Source organism: Hypanus sabinus, chromosome 19, assembly GCF_030144855.1.
Source record: "Hypanus sabinus isolate sHypSab1 chromosome 19, sHypSab1.hap1, whole genome shotgun sequence".
Classification (NCBI taxonomy): domain Eukaryota; kingdom Metazoa; phylum Chordata; class Chondrichthyes; order Myliobatiformes; family Dasyatidae; genus Hypanus; species Hypanus sabinus.
In genome coordinates, this window is record NC_082724.1 from 73,526,594 (window position 1) to 73,546,691 (window position 20,098).

The 20,098-nt window shown below is 41.3% G+C and overlaps 1 protein-coding gene across 3 annotated transcripts in view; it reads right to left on the minus strand.

Annotated features, from left to right (window-relative positions):
• Positions 1 to 5,370, minus strand: part of LOC132378059 (uncharacterized) — a 130,492-nt gene extending 125,122 nt beyond the window's left edge. Inside the window, exon 1 of one of the 3 annotated variants that reach the window (XM_059944728.1) lies at positions 5,240 to 5,356. The gene's annotated coding sequence lies outside the window, so the exon portion shown is untranslated. Of the gene's footprint in view, positions 1 to 5,239 lie in introns of all 3 variants that reach the window. The other 2 variants (XM_059944725.1, XM_059944726.1) reach the window with 2 other exon arrangements.
• Between the last annotated feature and the right edge of the window lie 14,728 nt (positions 5,371 to 20,098).

The window sequence follows — 20,098 nt, forward strand, 5'->3', positions numbered from 1 at the left end:
TCCCGTCCCATGATCCTTTCCCTTCTCCAGCTCTGTATCACTTTCGCCAATCACCTTTCCAGCTCTTAGCTTCATCCCAACCCCTCCGGTCTTCTCCTATCATTTCTCATTTCCCCCTCCCCCCACTACTTTCAAACCTCTTACTATCTTTCCTTTTGGTTAGTCCTGATGAAGGGTCTCAGCCCAAAACGTCAACAGTGCTTCTCCAATCGATGCTGCCTGGCCTGCTGTGTTCCACCAGCATTTTGTGTGTGTTGTTGTTTGAATTTCCAGCATCTGCAGATTTTCTCTTGTCTGAGATATTACTTCCTGACTCTTGAATTCCAAGGCTCAAATAACAAAAGCAGATACATATACATCTTTTTCACCACCCTATCAAACAATGCAGCCATTTTCAGGATGCTAGATCTCCTTGTTCAGCAAAACTAGTACAGGTCTTACCATTAACAGGGTAATGTCCCTTTACATTCTGATCAATCTTCTGAGATGAAGGTCAGAAACATGAACACGAGAGAGAGTTGCACACAGCTAGACCTCCAATCACAGTTCAGAATTTGCAATTTTTGCAGTGCTTTAATAGGGCCTCCAGCTGGCTGGTGGCACAATGGCATCAGTGCCAGACTCCGGAGTGAAGGCTCCCGAGTTCGGGCCACCCCAAGCATGCTTTCCATCCGTGCCGGCTTGAGTGTCGAGCTAGCCACTCGGCCTCGTGAAAAATACAAGGGTTGAGTCAGGAACACTCATATCGTGACCCAGTTAATCCGAAGGGAGACCAATCCTGACTCCACGCACCAGACAAGAATGGCTGACTGTCTGGTGTAACATGCTAAAAAAAATAGGGTCTTATTCTCTGGGTGATCATGGATGATTAATAAACCAAAATCCAATAAATAATATGATTTTATACAAGGATACTAAAAATCAATGATCACAAATTACAATTTCATTCTGTCTATTGTTAGTTACTGTTGCAGATTTTAAATATTTTACATTTTACCTTTTTATGCTTTCTTTTCTATCCCTATTTTACCTCCTTTTTTCCTTTTCAGTTTCTGGACCAGGAATTAGCGGCACAAAATAAGCACGAAAGATAAAGAACACAATAATAATTTAAAAAACAATGTATAAACACACAAGGTAAATACATTGATTGTATGCCCATTAAGTGACATTAGCTGTACATAAGATGACTGATGGGAAATAATAAAGTCGTGGTGGAGTTAGTGAGTGGAGGCCCATCAAGTCTGTTTCACCAGGACTTGTTTTTCCTCTCAACCCCATTTTTTGCCTTTGATATCTTTATTAATAAAGAACATACCAAGCTCCACTTTAAATGCAGTATACTCAATGACTTGGCCTCCACAGCCATCTGTTGCAATAAATTCCACAGATTCAACACCCTCTAGCTAAAGTAGTTCCTGCTCATCTCTATTCTAAATAGGCATCCTCGTATTCTGAGGCTGTGTGCTCTGGTCCTAGGCACTGCCACTATTGGAAACATCCTCTCCACATACACTCTATCTAGACCTTTCAGTACTTGGTAGGTTTCAGTGCAAGCCCCCTTGTTCTTCGAAGCTCCAATGAGTACAAGCTCAGAGTCATCAAGTGCTCATCATGTTAACCCTTTCATTCCCAGGCTCTTTCTCGCAAACCTCCTCTGAACCCTTTTCAATGCAGCACCTCTTTTGTTGGATATGGGGCCCAAAACTGCTCACAAATGCAATCTGACCAATGCCTCATAAAGCCTCAGGTTTATATCAGTATACTTATAACGTAATCCTCTCAAAATGAATTCTAACACTGCATTTGTCTTCCTTTCTACGGATTCAAACTAATAACCAATTAGGCCACCACAGTAGTGCAGCCGTTAACACACTATTACAGCTTGAGGGTTCAGAGTTCAGAGTTCATTTCCAGCGCCATCTGTCTGTATGGAGTTTGTACATTCCTCCCCGTGAACCCATGGATTTCCCCCAGGTGCTCCGGTTCCTTCTCATATTCCATTGCTGTCCGTTAGTAGTTTAATTAGTGACTGTAAATTGTCCTGTGAATAGGATAGGGTTAAATGGTGGGCAGTGCGGCTCATTTTGCCAGAAGGGCCAGTTGCGTCCTGTATCTCTAAGGAAAATATAAAACAAATAATAACCTTCTAGTTAACCTTTAGGGAATCCTGCCTGATTTCCATTTCCCTTTGCATCTCCAAATTCTGCATTCACTCCCCATTTGGAAAATAGCCTACAGCTTTCTTCCTTCTACCAAACTGCACGACCACACACTTCTCTACACTATATTCCATCTGCCACTTCTTTGTCCATTCTCCCAAGGATGAAACAGCGACTGTTTATTCACTTTCATAGCTGCTGCCTGACTTGCTAAGTTCACCCAGCATTTTGCATTTGTTACGCTATATGAAGCCTCTTCCGTACTTTGAACAGGGATGATATTTTTGAGTAATCTTTGCCTCTGATGAGGAGGTGATGCCTTTATCAGTTTCTCATTGTCTGCTCCAACTACAAACTTCGTCTCCACAATGCAGCTGCGCACATGTTGCTAGGTTACCATCCTGGCAGGATTGAGCTCAAGGTACCAGTCTGCCAATGCTAACAGTAAAATAACACTGTTGAAATAGAACTCCCACCCTGTCAGAATAGTCCAGCTTCCAGAATATTCCTGGGAACTCATAATGTAGAGCCATACATGGCTCCGAGCCCTTGCCCGTCCTGTGATACCAATTCCCACCTTGGGATTTGGGCCAGGGTAAATACCAGGACTGACTGGTGACCACATATGGCTTATAGAGAAATCCATACATAAAGTTTCATTCTTGTACCCTCAAGTCAGTAAGTGGTATCTAGGAACAAGTACAGGAATGTTTAAGAAAGCAGAAAAAATGTATTGAATGTCACTCCTGTGATGGTTATGTGAGAGTTGAAAAGGCTTTTTGTATGCAAAGCGACATAATAAAGCCAGATGCTGACCTTGGGGTAATGTCTGAAAATTAGCAGGATTATAGGTTATGGATATCTCCGGTTAAAATAAATAATTCCACTATGGATTCAACAATATCCAGTTGGGAATGAGGGAGTGTGCACAGCTATGTTTGCAAAGAAATGCGGCTATTGGTCAAAATTTATTTTATTTTTCTCCCTGTATTAGACAGTGGAGAGTGCAAAGGTGCACAGTGATGCATCACCCCAACAGGCATCAAGAATATTACCTATCGAAAACACACAAACTGCTGGAGGAATTCAGCAAGTCAGGCAGCGTCTATAGAGAAGAATAAAGAGTCCACATTTCGGGCTGAAGCCCTTCGTCAGGACTGGAAAGAAAGGGGGAAGAAGCCAGAATAAGAATGTAGGGGATGGGAAGGAGCACAAACTGGCAGAAAAAAGGTGCGGGGGAAGGGGGTAGGTGTGGTAGGCCTGAACTCAGACACTGGCAGGTGAAAGGTGCGGGGGAAGGTGAGTGGGTGTGGTAGGCCCGAACTCAGACACCGGCAGGTGAAAGGTGCAGGGGAAGGTGAGTGGGTGTGGTAGGCATGAACTCAGGCACTGGCAGGTGAAAGGTGCAGGGGAAGGTGGGTGGGTGTGGTAGGCCCGAACTCAGACACTGGCAGGTGAAAGGTGCAGGGGAAGGTGGGTAGGTGTGGTAGGCCTGAACTCAGACACTGGCAGGTGAAAGGTGCGGGGGAAGGTGGGTGGGTGTGGTAGGCCTGAACTCAGACATGGGCAGGTGAAGGGTGTGGGGGAAGTGGATGGGTGTGGTAGGCCCGAACTCAGATGCTGGCAGGTGAAAGGTGCAGGGGAAGGTGGGTAGGTGTGGTAGGCCTGAACACAGACATGGGCAGGTGAAGGGTGCGGGGGAAGGTGGGTGGGTGTGGTAGAAGGCCTGAACTCAGACATGGGCAGGTGAAAGGGGCGGGGGAAGTGGGTGGGTGTGGTAGAAGGCCTGAACTCAGACACTGGCAGGTGAAAGGTAGAAGGCAAAAGGGATGAAGAAGGAAACTGATGGAAGAGGAGAATGGACCTCAGGAGAAAGGAAGAAAGAGGGGTAACAGATGGAGGTGATGGACACGTGAGGAGAAGAGAAGGGAACCAGAGTGGGAAATGGAAAAGGAGAGAAGGGGGATGGGGGAGAAATGCTGCAAAATGGAGAAATCTGTGTTCGTGCCGTCAGGTTGAAGGCTATCCAAACAGAATATGAGGTGCTTGTGTGCGTTTATGATTTGTATTTACTGCTAAAAAAAAGCCACCCATCTTTGCCCATGTACTCTATCTGGAGAGTTACCACAGCATCATGCCACCCTTCATGAAAATAGATTTGGCACAGGCTGTAAAGTGTGGGTGGAGAATACCAGACTGTTAGATTTAGTCATCAGTCTTTCTTAATGTCCAAAAAGCCAGAACTATTATATGACAGTTAATACAGTCGGACAAATTCACAACACCAAGAAATATATACAGTACATACGGGTAGCAGGTTGAATGCTGGAGATGGAGTCAAATCCAGCAGCACTAATTAGAAGTATTAACTAATAGGGGTCAAAGTTGTCACCTTGTCCAATGAGAAAAATGATGCACACAAGTTCTGATAAAGGATCACTGACCTAGTCCCCTTTCCACATATGCTGTCTTACCTGCCAAGTTTTTTCCGAGTATTCCGATTCTTTTTATATTTCAGACGTGTGCATTTTTTTAACAATTGCTTCGTTTGCATCTTGTTGCCACCACCCCGGATGAGAATGGTATTTTTAGGCAGGGTTGCATTCATTACAAGCCAGGTTTTCATGATGACATTGCTTTTCCGTGAATGAACCCATCTACCGCAGCAGCCATACTGCAGACTTGGACGTGGAGTGCAAGCGGCGTAGAATGTCATCTAACCTGTCCGTTTATAAACCATGCCTCGACACGAAGTTTAGCGGGGTCCCGATTCCCTTCACACTTTCCCCTGCTGCAGAACTGCCAGTAGCAAGTAAACGAGCTGCTAAAATTCTCGCAAAGGGTATGCAGATCACAGTGGCAATGTGAATGTAGAGAAGAATCGAAATGAGACCCCCCCACCCCCCAACATTGTGACAGGGTGCTCTAGATATTCTGCGAGAATGTCCACTATACGCAAACATAAGACCCACAGGAATTTTATGAGATACTTGGATAGACAGAGCTTTAAATATTTGACATGCACGTTTTTCCCACAAAGAGAAAGGAATGAAAGATATATAAATGCAAAATCATACCTGGTGTGTTTTTGGGACTCTGCACGAACTGTCATCGAATAATATCTCAATTATTCCACGGGCTCTCTGCAGTCTGGAGGTAATGCCGCCTCGTATTCTCTAACCTTCACTAAAATACAGTCTCCAGACGGAATCCCTGCTGCCAGGCAAAATCAAGGGATAACAGAACATCTGATTGTAGACCGTACAGGTGATGACAGAGTTACTGCAGTATAATGCAGATTGAGATCTAAGGCTCACCCTGAGGCTCGAACAGATTTATTCTGCTTGCAACAATTTTTGGCAATAATATCTGCTCCGAAGCTACAACGTTGAGCTTAACTTCTGCTTGCTAGGCCAAGTGGGGTCTTTGTGCGTCAATTCATGTCGCCGGTTACTTCTGGTGACCTTACACGCTTTATGTGAATGTATTCCAGTTCCTGCCAGAAATACCTCTTACAGCAAAAAATGCTTGTTTTTTTCCTTACAGGTATGGGAAATAAGATGGTGTGAAGGATTTTGAGGTAATCATAGTTTAAAACAGCAATTAGATCCATCTTAATTCATCCATGTAAAAATAACAATGTTGCTCTGTTTCTTTTAAATTAAATCATCTGCTACACGGTTGTGTTCAAGTTTAAAAATGATAGCGACATAGACGAATGCTATTCTATGCCACTTCCCAGGGGAGCAATCAGATCAGTTATATACCCCCTCCCTTTACTTTCTCTTTTCTCACACACCCATCAACTTCCTATTTGAATTTGCTGGCAACCTACACCCTAGGCCCAGATAGAGTGGATGTGAAGAGGATGTTTCCTATCACGGGGGGGGGGGGGGTAGTCTAGGTCCAGAGGGCACAGCCTCAGTATAGCGGGACGTCCATCTAGAACAGAGATTTATTTATTTTTATTTAGAGACAGCATAGAGCAGACCCTTCTGGCCCAACAAGCCTCACTGCCCAGCAACCCAAATTTATCCCTAGCCTAATCACAGGGCAATTTACAATGACCAATCATCCTACTAACCAGTACGCCAATGGACTGCGGGAGGAAACCAGAGCACCTGGAGGAAATCCACGATGCAGGGAGAACATTAAAATTCTGGCACCAGAACTGAACTCCAAACTCTGTAGCCCTGAAGCATTGTGCTAACTGCTGAGCTACCATGGTTGGAGGAGGAATTTCTTTAGCCAGAAGGTGGTGAACAGGTGGAAATTATTGCCACAGGTGGCTGTGAAGGCCAGGTCACTGGGTCTATTTAGAGCAGGTGGACAGGTTCTTGATTAGGCAGGACATTAAAGGTTACAGGGAGAAGCCAGGAGAACGAGTTGAGGAGGGTAATAAATCATGATGGTATGGTGGTGCAGAAGCAATGGGCTGAGTGATCTAATATCACCCTGATGTCTTATGGTCAAACCTACACAAAGGGGGTAATTTACACAATGACCAGTTGAGGCATTTTTAGAGGAAGCTGGAGCATCCAGGAAATCGTTGTTCTTTACAGAGAGGGCATGCAGCTACACCGAAACAACACTTGTGACTGAGAATTGAGTTCAGCAATAACATGTTTTCTTCATGAAACTCTCTTCAGAAACTTGAGAAATGTCTGATGACAACTGGATCTTTTAGGAGTTGCTCAAAGGACACAGCCCAGCTGACTACCTGTTGTTCTGTATGTTTCCTGCAGCTTTGAACACAAGAACAGAAGCTCCACTAGCTGTTTCACCACCTGAGGCTAATAGGGTAAGGAGAAGACAAAAAGAAACCATCTTCTTGAAGTGTGATGAATCCCAGCAATGCAATTCATAGGGAGTTCCAGAATCTTCCAGGATAGGGTGGGAGCTTGATGTTGGTGGCCTCAGCCTAATGCCCGACTCTGTAGATGGTGGAGGAAGCATAGATGGAGTGTGTTGCAGAGAGTTCGCCTGTGCAGCATGCCCTATGCAGAGGGCGGAGGGGGAGTATTAGGTGCCTATTAGCCTATTAAATGCATGGACCTCAAAATAGATTTTTTTTTTGGTTGAGGAGACTGTTGATATGTTTAAAGGAACCCAAGTCAATCTCTATCAATATGAACCACCACGTGGGGAACAATGTTATTACAGCTCAGAGTATTCTAGAGTACAGATTTCAATTCCAGCGTCATCCTTAAGGAGTTTTCCCGAGACTGTATGGATTTCCTCCAGGTGCTCTGATTTCCTCCCATGGTCCAGAGATGTATCAGTTAGTGGGTTCATAGGTCATGATAGATTGTCCTGTGATTAGGCGAGTGTTAAATTGGTAGGTTGCTGGGTGGTGTTGTTTATTAGGCTGGAAGATCCTGTTCCACACCGTCTCTCCAAATAAAATAAAAATATAATATTATTAATAGTAGATGAATAAAAGAGGTATATTTAATATTAAATATGTTAATTTGAAAAACTACACAAAACAGCTCTCTACAATCCACAGGGTTCAAGTTATTTCCAGGAGGAAAAAAACGAGCATTGAAGCTAGAAATCAGAAAAAAACCAGGACTTTTTAGGCTTGCGACTGTACTGCCACACACAGCTCCAATCTGCTGATCAAGTTCGCAGTTGACACAACACTGACTGCCTTATTTCTAGTGGTAATGAGACGGCCAACAGAGGAGATGTTGACACCCTGACACAGTGGTGCAGGATAACAACCTCTCCCTCAGTGTCCAAAAAACAAAAGAGCTGATCATGGATAACAGGAGGAATGGAGACAGGCTCGGCCCGGTCAACATCAATGGGTCTACAGTTCAGCGGGTGAATAGTTTATTTTTCAATATTTTTTTCTTTTTCAAATTTTTTATTAATTTCTACATAGAAGAATACAGAATTCAAGAAAATACATACTATAAAACAAAAGAAAGATATAATACCAAATACATTATATTTGAATCTCATTAATGGAATCCTTACCCTATATTTATGTAGATTAGATTCATTCGCATGTTGAGATATGAATAATTTATATATATAAAATCTAAACCCACTACCAAAGCTGAAGCTGTTTGGTAAAGAAGAAAAGGGAAAAAAAACTTATCAGTTAGTGAAATATGCTATTAACCAGCATCTGTGCTTTAACAGGAAATCAAAGGTTTTGAAAATAATTCAAAAATGGTCCCTACAAATTTTGAAAATCTTGGTTAGATTCAGAAATTGAACAACGAATCTTTTCTAAACTTAAGCACGCCATAACGTCCCGTAACAACTGAGCGTGATTAGGTGGAGCAGCATCCGTCCATTTAAGCAGGAGCGCCCTCCTCGCCATGAGAGAGATAAAAGCCAGAATGTGCAGGTCAGATGTTCTTCAAAAAGATATCTTCCCTTCCAACAATACCAAATAAGGCGGTCAAAGGGTTAGGCTTAAAATTTACTTTAAAAAGTACAGAAAGTTTGGAATACTTCCTTCCAATATTTTTCAAGACTTGGATATGTCCAAAACATACGAATGAATGAAGCTTCTCCATTGTTACACCTATCACAGTAGGGAGATATATCCATATAAAAACGAGATTGCTTATCCTTGGTCATATAAGCTCTATGGATCACTTTAAATTGTAGGAGGGAATGACGGGCACATAATGAAGTATTAAGCCGTTTAAAAATTTCATTCTGTTTCTTCAGAAATTGAAGTCTGTAAATCTTGTTATTCCTCATTCCCATCAACACATCGTAAGTATTGGATATTAAGCCATTATAAAAGATTTCAAATTAAGAATTTCATCTAATAAATTCTAAACAGGACTTTTAAGAAATGTATATAATTGAGATTGTAGAAAGTCTCTAATTTGAAAATATCAAAAAAAAGTGGGTTTTTGGTAAACTATATTTAGTTTATGGTTGGTCAAACGAAGAAAGACTTCCTCTAACAAACAGATCCTGGGAACATTTAATACCCAATCTATCCCATTGTTTAAAAACTACACCAGTCATAGAGGACTTAAAAAGTCATTAAGAAAAATGGGACTAGAGAGGGAAAATCTCAATAAACCGAAGTGTTTTCTAAACTGTATCCAGATCCTCAAAGTATGTTAAACTACCACATTTTCAGTTATTGTACTTAAAGGAAGTGAAGATCCCAAAAGAGAGATGATAGTAAATTTATTAACAGAGTTAGCTTCTAAAGAAACCCACCCTAGATAGTTCTCATGATTAATGTAATATAACCAAAACGTAAGATTCCGTATATTAACTGCCCAATAGTAAAACCTAAAATTTGGTAAAGCTAAACCTCCATTCTTTTTAACTTTCTGGAGATGAACTTTATTCAGTCGAGGATGTTTATTTTTCCATATATAAGAGGATAAAATAGAGTCAAGAGAATCAAAAAAGGATTTAGGAGTAAAGAGGCCTGGAAGAGGTATATAAATTTTTTAAGATACTAATTTTAATAGACAACACACACAAAATGCTGGTGGAATGCAGCAGGCCAGGCAGCATCTATAGGAAGAAGTACAGTCGACGACGAAGAGTCTCAGCCCAAAACGTCGACTGTACTTCTTTCTATAGGTGCTGCCTGGCCTGCTGTGTTCCACCAGCATTTTGGGTGTGTTGCTTGAATTTCCAGCATCTGCTGATTTCCTCGTGTTTTCATTTTAATAGAATTAATTCAGCCAATCAATGATAACGAAAGAGGTGACCAATTTGATAATGTTCTTTTTACATAATTTAATAAAGTAAGCAAATTTTCTTTAAATAGGTATTTATAATTAGTAATTGTTACACCTAAATAAGTAAATTGGTTTCTTACAATTTTAAAAGGAAGATTAGTAATAGTTGATACCAAGTTAATCAAAGGAAAAAGTTCACACTTATGTAGGTTCAATTTATTTCCAGAAAACTGGCTAAAACAAGAGAGCAGAGAAAGTGCATAAGGTAATAAAGTCTTGACATTGGAAATAAAAGGCAATAAGTCACCCACATAAAGTGAAACTTTGTGGGTAGTACCCTTCCGCAAAATACCAGTGATATCACTTGATTCTCGAAAGGCGATAGTTAAGGGTTCTGAGGCCAGATCAAAGAGCAAAGGGCTCAAAGGACAACCTTGTCTGGTTCCACGTTGAAGTTTAGATGGTTAGAATTCTGTGAATTAGTAAGAACCTGAGCAGTAGGAGATAAGTAAAGCAATTTAATCCACTGAGTAATATTGGGCCCAAAATTAAATTTTTCTAAAATTTTAAATAAATAGCCATTCAGCCTGATCAAAAGCCTTCTCAGCAACTAAGGATATCACACATTCCGATATCTCCTTAGAAGGAGAATAGATAACATTTAATAACTGGTGAATATTAAAATGGGAGTATCGATTTCTAATAAATCCAATCTGATTGTCAGAAATGATAGATGGTAAGATATTTTCAAACCTACAAGCCAGAACTTTAGATAGGGTTTTAGTATCAACATTAACTAAGGAGATTGGTCTGTATGAAGAGCATTCAGTTGGGTTCTTATTCTTTTTAAGGATAAGCGAAATAGAAGCTTCATAAAAAGATTGCAGCAACCTACCCAATTTAAAAGAATCAGAAAAGACTGAACATAAATGTATAAGCAGTGAAGAAAAAGCCATATAAAATTCACCAGAAAACCCATCAGGGCCTGGAGCCTTCTCTGAGTGTAGTCAACATACAGCCTCAGCAATTTCTTCATGAGAAATAGGTTGATCCAACTGTTTTCGGTTATCCACAGAAAGTGTAGGAATATTTAATCGGTCTAAAAATTATTCATTACAGTATTATCTTTAGGAGGGTCAGAACTATAACGATTAGAATAAAATTCTCTAAATGTATCAATTATTTCTAAATGATCAGTTGTCCTGACACCATTAGCTTTACAAATTTCTTTAATCTGTCACTTAGCAATAGAAGATTTAATTTCGTTAGCCAATAATTTATCTGCTTTATCTCCGTGAATATAAAATTGACTTTCATCCTTTGGGAGTTGAGTTTCAATCGGATATGTTAATTAAAGATCATATTTAGTTTTAATTTCTGTTACGTACCCCGTAACTGGGTCACTTACCAGCAAAGATAGAGAGGTCTGTTTAAGTCTGATGGTACTATTTTTCACAGTATTTATTGATAAAAATACACAAAAATAATATCAATGCAAACATACAGATAATATACGTCGTCAATACTAAATCTAAAAGTGCGGGTATAATAATAATCAGTAAGAAATAGCTCTATGGTTGTCTAGGGGATAATGTATTGTCCGATGGAAATATAAAAGTCACTCAAGTTCATTCAAGCTGCAGCTTTTTGGTTGGAGAGAAAGACGGAGGTTTAACTTGCCCATTCCATTTATGATGTCAATCCTTTGAGAGTCGTTGGGGACTGATTTCTCCTTTGTTGTTAGCTAAAACCGTGCTTCCATGGTAAAGGCCCCACCAATTCCGAGGCAAATGGAAAAGGACTCACATGGGCTTTTCCACCGGCTTTCGCTGTTACAGGAGTTCTAGCATTTATTCTGGTGCGTCTGAAGGGGCTGTTCCCCAGACCCTCTTTTATCCTGACTCATAGTGTCTCAGATGTCAATCAGGTTGGGATGATGCAATCCCTCCACCACCCCCCACCTCGGTTCATTACCTGGGGGCTTTGATGCATCGTACAGTATTCAATACACAATTCTGTCTCCAAGAGACAATAGCCGTTATCAATGGTTCCGCCTTTCGGAGGCCAAAACACATTCCAAACTCTTTGTGGATTCTGCATGTCTTTCTCTCATTTCCTGGGTCTCCTGTACTGACTTAATAGTAATCTTGCGATTCTCAAAAGGGAGGGGGCCACGCACGTAACATTTCAATCATCTTTTATACAGAACAGGATCTGAAGCCAAGGCATATTCTTGGTCTAATTGTTTCAGCTGATAGGCTAAATTAATTCTCTCTTTATTAGCTTTTTTCTTAACAATTGCAGTATAAGAAATGATTTGTCCTCTAGTATATGCCATAAAGGCATCCCATATAACAAGGCTAGAAATCTCCTCCACCGTATTCTCTTCAAAAAAGAGAATAATTTGTCTCTCCAAGAACTTTAAAAAATCCTTGTCAGATGACAAAGTTAGATTAAAATGCCAGAATCTGTTTGATGAAAACCAGGAAAATTTAAAGGTAAAAGCACAGGAGCATGATCAGAGATAGCAATCTCTTTATATTCACAAGATCGAACTAGTGGAATTATTTGGCTATCAATAAAAAATAGTCAATTCTGGAATATGTATGATGAACATGAGAGAAAAATGAATATTCTCTATCTGCTGGATGTAGAAAGTGCCATACATCAACAATACCACATTTCATTAGAAATGAATGAATAAACAAAGCTGATTTATTAAATGCTGCTGGTTTAGAAGATGATCGGTCTAGAACTGGATCTAATCAGCAATTAAAGTCTCCTGCCATCACCAATGAGTACAAACTCAAATCAGGCAGAAACAAAAAAAACCGCTCAAAGAATCGAGGTTCACCTACAATGTTTGTATATTTGGGGCATATACATTAGCAAATACCATTAATTTATTCGCTAACTTCCCTGATACTATAACAAAATGCTCATTAGTATCAGAGACTACCTTGTGTTGAAGAAAGGCAACTGTATTATCTATAAAAATCGAAACTCCCCTAGTCTTGGCCTGAAAACAAGAGTGTAAGTGAAATCCCCTCCATCAGCTAAAAAGGCATGAATTATCAGAGTTATGTACGTGAGTTTCTTGTAAGAAAAAAATAATTGGGACCTTAAGTTTTTTAATATAGGCAAAAATCTGATTTTGTTTCACAGGGTGATTTAACCCTTTCACGTTAAGACTAAGTAAATTAGTAGTATAATCCATTTCAATACTATTTCAAAGAAAAGTTAGAGGGATAATCGCTGAAATGATTAATAAAACTTAACAATGACCTTTGAGATAAAGTAACCAAGCAACAGATTTGGCTAAGAATCCAAAACACAATTCCAGGAAAAAAACCCAACCCCCCCTCCCCTCTTCCAGAACCTACTACCCCACCAACCTCCGGGTCCAACATATAATTCTCTGTAACCTCCAGCGGGATTCCACCACCAAGCAATTCTTTCCCTCCCCCACTTTCTGCTATCCGCAGGGATCGCTCCCTAAGAGACTCCCTTCTCCATTCGTCTAACCCCCCCCCCCCCCCATTCCTTCCCATCGATCTCCCTCCTGGCACTTACCCTTGTAAGCGGAACAAGTGCTACACCTGCCCTTACACCTCCTCCCTCACCACCATTCAGGGCCCCAGACAGTCCTTCCAGGTGAGGCGACACTTCATCTGTGAGTCGGCTGGTGTGGTATACTGCGTCCGGTGCTCCCGGTGTGGCCTTTTATATATTGGTGAGACCTGACGCAGACTGGGAGACCGTTTCGCTGAACACCTACGCTTTGTTTGCCGGAGAAAGCAGGATCTCCCAGTGGCCACACATTTTAATTCCACATCTCATTCCTATTCTGAAATGTCAATCCATGGCCTCCTCTACTATCAAGATGAAGCCACACTCAGATTGGAGGAACAACACCTTATATTTCATCTCGGTAGCCTCCAACCTGATGGCATGAAAATTGATTTCTCTAACTTCTGTTAATGTCCCTCTGCCCCTTCTTACCCTATCCCTTATTTATCTATCTATCTATTTCTTAATTATTTTCCTTTTTTCTCTCTCTAAGTCCCTCTCACAATCACTCCTTGCCCACTCTCCATCTCCCTCTGGTTTTCCCCTCACCTTTTCTTTCTCCCTAGGCCTCCCATCCCATGATCTTTTCCCTTCTCCAGCAGTGTATCCCTTTTGCCAATCAACTTTCCAGCTCTTAGCTTTATCTCTCCCCCTCCTGTCTTCTCCTATCATTTCAGATATCCCTCTCCCCCTCCCCCTCCCACTCCCAACTCTCTTACTATCTTTTCTTTAAGTTAGTCCTGTCGAAGGGTCTCGGCCCGAAACGTCGACAATGCTTTTTCCTATAGATGCTACCTGGTCTGCTGTGTTCCACCAGCATTTTGTATGTGTTGCTTGAATTTCCAGCATCTGCAGATTTCGTGTTTGCGTTTTTAACCCTAACCTAATCACTGGACAATTTGCAATGACCAATCAACCTACCTGGTAGGCCTTTGGACACTGTGAGCTGTAACAGCGTTGCACTAACTGCTGTACTCCTGTGACATTATCTGCTAAAGGAGCAAGGTTCAATATCAAATCCCGATGAAAGGTCTCAGCCTGAAACATTGACTGTTTCCTCCTCTCTATAAATGCAGCCTGACCTGCTGAGTTCCTCCAGCACTTTGTGTGTGTTGCTCTGGATTTCCAGGATCTCTTGTATTTAGGTTCAATATCAAGATACTTTGGTTGCTACTGCACCTATGATATCTACACCAGCAAGGGAAGCCTCATGGCCCCACAGCCTTCCCCGCCCAGTTATTTCTAAATATCAGGGAACAGAGAACTTAGAAGGGGGAACAATTATGAACTGAAGGAAGGAAGACAGACCTGAAGGGATTGCTTAATGTCATTTCCAGTACACAAGTATAAGGGCAAACAAAATAATTGTTAATCTGACCCAATGTAACATAAAAGGTACAATATGATAAAAAAACAATAAATAGGGAAAATCTACAGATATTGGAAATCCAAAGCAGTACACCCACAAAGCTGGAGGAACTCAGCAGGTCAGGCATACATAAACGGACAAATAGTCAACATTTCAGCTGACTGATGCTACATCCACACTATGCCGGATAAATCTGTAACCGAAGCTTTTTCTCTTCGTTTTTACCCTCCGTCCACACTAAAACAGCGTTTTCGTCCCCCAAAACCGGAACTTTTCAGAAATATCTTACATAAACAGATTGATTCTATCTCCATAAAGTGACACTAGGCACACCAGTACTAGCACACTAGCATTAGGATGACTGATAGAAATGATAAAATAGAGGTGGAAGGGAGAGTGGACTGGTGCATTAGTGGGTGGAAATGTTGATCAGCCTTACTGCTTGGGAAAAGTACCTGTTTTTGAGTCTGGTGTGGATGCAGTGCAGCCTGCTCCCTGGTGGGAGTGGGACAAACAGTCCATGAGCAGTGTGAGTAGGATCCTTCATGATGTCACTGGCCCTTTTCTGGCACCTCTGTATACTGTATATATCCTTGATGGCAGATAGGCTGGTGTCAGTGATGGTTTGGCTACACTTCATAATCTCTGGCTGAGGGGGATTTTGTGACTGTCCAGAGTCGTGAAAGGTGAAATGCCAGAACTGGTTTTTAATTATCAGTAACACTGTAGTTTCTACACATTGTTGGCAGAAAGTTATTCAGGTGAAGTAATGCAATTGTACAAGGACATTTTCAAAAACACACCCGTTCAAAATCACACCCACTTAACTGAATAGACAAATGGATAGAAATGCACGATGGATGCTAATTAAAGGCTTAAATGAGTGACTGGGAAAACATGCTACTTTGGGCTGATAGTAGGTTGAATATCTTAAACTAACTGACAGTCACTAATGACTAGCCAAGTTTAGCTTCTTGTTATTAAATTCAGAGACCTTTTGTTCACTAACTCTTACTGTATCTGATAACATCATGTAATTTATTATTTATTGTCACAGTCTAACAGTGTAATTGTTCAGTCGAAGTTGCAGGCATTTAATTCATAATTAAAAGCATTAACTAAGCAATGGAAGGACAATAATTTTCATTTGGATACACTATGAACCAGGATTTTTCTGATCTTTGCCGTTCCAAGAATAGTTGAAAGTTAAGATGTGCCAGTTGGGATGATTGTTTAACATGTGTCAATATCTACATGGAGGTCTCGGGTGACCAAATACCCATTTTGTTTCTGTAGCATAATCATTGATCAAATTGGTTTTCACAGAGGGCCAGCTGTTCAAAGACCACAGCAATTCAAAGCAAACTGATTATTCCCTGGAGTTCATTTCATTTCTACAAGAAGACAGCAGTCATTGCCAAGACTAACTAATCTTTTGTTTCAGCATAAAAGGAAACATGGAGTTGGATCCCATTTTGTTTTGTAAAAGAGCAAAACAGTCAAGAAATTTGTAAAGATCTTGTTTAATAGCAAAGGTTTGTTTTATTGAGCTTTAAAGCTGAAGCAGGAGTTCTGAAATGTAACATGTGAATGTGAAAGCACAACACACTTAACTCCACTAACTAGGTAGTGTATTGATGAACAAATACTGGGTTGTACACCACGATAACTCCCTATCTGTCTCTAAAATCTTCTGTAACTGGGAGGAGAGATCCCCAATCTGCTTCTTCGTATTCTTTAATTATGCTTGAAATTGACAGTCTAAATTATTGTGTTCAAAGCGCTGGAGTGGATTTTGGATTCAGAACCTTCTGACTCAGAGGCATTAGTGCTATTAAGTGAGTCATGACCGTCACTACAAAGGTGAAAAGTCATTAATCCATTGTTTATAGCCATCATAGAACAACATTTTATTTGTGGGTTCAATCCCACTCCTGCTTTGCCTCTTTCAGACTGGGTAAACCAATAAGACCAAAGCAGAATTGTTGCTAGGAGTATTTCTGTTTCTATAATGGCAGCAATTTTCATAAACACAAGAGATTCTGCAAATGCTGGAAATCCAGAGTAACACACACAAAATGCTGGAGGAACTCAGCAGGTCAGGCAACATCTATGAAGGAGGCTAAACAGTTGGTGTTTTTGTCTGAGATTCTCTTCAGCAAAAGTGGAAAGAATTTTATTTAGAGATTATAGCACAGTAAAAGACCGTTCCAGACCATTGAGCTGTGACTCCCAATTACATCCAAATGACCAATTAATTTGTTAACCTGTCTGTCTTTGGAATGTAGAAGGAAGCTAGAGCACCTGGAAGAAATATGTGGTCACGGGAGAATATAAGCTCCTTATAGAGAGCAGCAGGTGATTTGAACCCAAGTCACTGGTGCTGTAATTGTGTTACACTAACCACTACGCTACCATGCTGCCACAAGCCAAAATAGGAAGGTGAGGGAGGGGAAGGAAATAAGCTGGCGAAAATAAAAAGATTTCACAGAGTTCACCCTTGTTGTTTTGGCTGCCTCTTTCCTCAGGTGAACCAGTAATTTAAAATGTAGAAATAAGTTTTACGCTTCTGTCCAATTTGTGATTTTGTTGCCTTAAATGCATTGTTTGAGTAACATTGGAAGTAACTATACAGCATTCCTTTCTCAGATGCTGCTTGGCCCCCTAAGCTCCCGGTATGGGAGGTTGCAAGTGAAAGTTCATTATTAGCTACTGACAAGTATACTCGAGGTTCAGACAAACTGATCTAGACTGGCACGTTGCTGCAACACGGAAGACACAGGAGCAGGATTAGGCCATTCGGCCCATTGAGTCTACTCCACCATCCCATCACAACTGATTTATCATCCCTCTCAATCCCATTCTTCTGTCTTCTCCCTGTCTCCTTTAACACCCTTATTAATCGTAGGATTCTGAGATTTTTAATCCAAGGGTCTTTCAGAAGTCAAGAAAGAGGCACAAAACTTGTTGCTTCCCAATCATTTTCTTAAGCGTTAACAGAACAAAGGAATTGGAAACACAAGGTTGCAAAAGACTAGTAGCTAAAAACAAAGAACAGAAAAAGACTAAGATGAATAAAGTGGTCTGATCTTTTTATATGATAGATTAGAAAAATTCGATTCAAATTTGTAGAAAGAAATTAGCCAATCAAGTTGCCCTTATTCAAATAATGCAACACCAGAGAAACTTCCAGAATCAAATGTAACTGAACAATTGCATACACATACTGTGACCACTTGGAAATACTATATACTAAACAGTTACATGTATATAGGTAGTTATATAAAAAAACAAGCAGACAATTAATTGTTAAACTGCAAAGAATTTAGCAATTATATAATCTAATCCAACATAATCCAGAACCTTTCAATTTCTGAAGAAGGGTTACATCCTCTTATATTCTCTCATATCCTCTTATAGATAAGATCATAAACAAGGGCCTTATGTGTCATCACAGACAAACTTAAAATAAATTTTGGAGAAAATATTAGGAGTCCGATATTGATGCTAACACGAGGAAATCTGCAGATGCTGGAAATTCAAACAACACACACAAAATGCTGGTGGAACACAGCAGGCCAGGCAGCATCTACAGGGAGAAGTACAGTTGACGTTTCGGGCCAAGACCCTTTGTCAGCACTATCTGAAAGAAGAGATAGAGATTTGGAAGTGGGAAGGGGAGATCCAAAATGATAGGAGAAGACTGGAGGGGGGTGAGGTGAAGCTAACAGCTGGAAAGGTGATTGATAAAAGGGGGAGGATCATGGGACAGGAGGACTAGGGAGAAAGAAAGGGGGAGGGGAGCACCAGAGGGAGATGGAGAGCAGGCAAGGAGTGATTGTGAGAGGGACAGAGAGAAAAAAGGGGAATAAATAAATAAATAAATAAATAAATAAACAAACAAATACATAAATAAATCAGGGATAGGATAAGTAGGGGAGGAGGGGCATTAACAGAAGTTAGTGAAATCAATATTCATGCCATCAGGTTACTTTACTTTATTGTCACCAAACAATTGATACTAGAGCGTACAATCTTCACAGCAATATTTGATTCTGCGCTTCGCGCTCTCTGAAGTACAAATCGAAGTAAATATAATAAAAATTTAAATTATAAATCATAATTAGAAAATAGAAAAGGAGAAGTATGGTAGTGTAAGTCAGGTCCAGATATTTGGAAGGTACGGCCCAGATCCGGGTCAGGATCTGTTCAGCACTCTTATCACAGTTGGAAAGAAGCTGTTCCCAAATCTGGCCGTTCGAATCTTCAAGCTCCTGAACCTTCTCCCAGAGGGAAGAGGGACAAAAAGTGTGTCGGCTGGGTGGGTCGTGTCCTTGATTATCCTGGCAGCACAGCTCCCACAGCGTGTGGTGTAAAGTGAGTCCAAGGATGGAAGATTGGTTTGTGCGATGTGCTGGAGTGGAGTGGATCTGCTGATGGGTTGGAGGCTACCCAGACGGAATATAGGGTGTTGTTCCTGCAACCTGAGTGTGGCTTCATCTTGACAGTAGAGGAGGCCATGGATTGACATATCAGAATGGGAATGGGATGTGGAATTAAAATGTGTGGCCTCTGGGAGATCCTGCTTTCTCTGGCAGACAGAGCGTAGGTGTTCAGCGAAATGGTCTCCCAGTCTGCGTCGGGTCTCACCAATATATAAAGGCCGCACCGGGAGCACCGGATGCTCTCAGGATGAGGCTTTTCATTCCAGGATGAAGAAGATGTCTTTTTTTAAAGAAAGGGGCTTCCCTTCCTCCAGCATCAACCCTGCTCTCAAGCGCATCTCTCCCATTTCATGCACATCTGCCCTCACCCCATCCACCCGCCACCCCACTAGGGATAGGGTTCCTCTTGTCCTCACCTACTACCGCACCAGCCTCCGGGTCCAACATATAATTCTCCGTAACTTCCGACATCTCCAACGGGATCCCACTACCAAGCACATCTTTCTCTCCTCCCCCCCACTTCTGCTTTCCACAGGGATCACTCCCTATGTGACTCCCTTGTCCACTCATTCCCCCCCCCCCCATCTCTTCCCACCGATCTCCCTCCTGGCACTTATCCTTGTAGGTGGAACAAGTGCTACACCTGCCCTTACACTTCCTCCCTCACCACCATCCAGGGCCCCAGACAGTCCTTCCAGGTGAGGCGACACTTCACCTGTGAGTCGGCTGGTGTGGTACACTGTGTCCGGTGCTCCCGGTGTGGCCTTTTATATATTGGTGAGACCCGACGCAGACTGGGAGACCGTTTCGCTAAACACCTACGCTCGGTCCGCCAGAGAAAGCAGGATCTCCCAGTGGCCACACATTTTAATT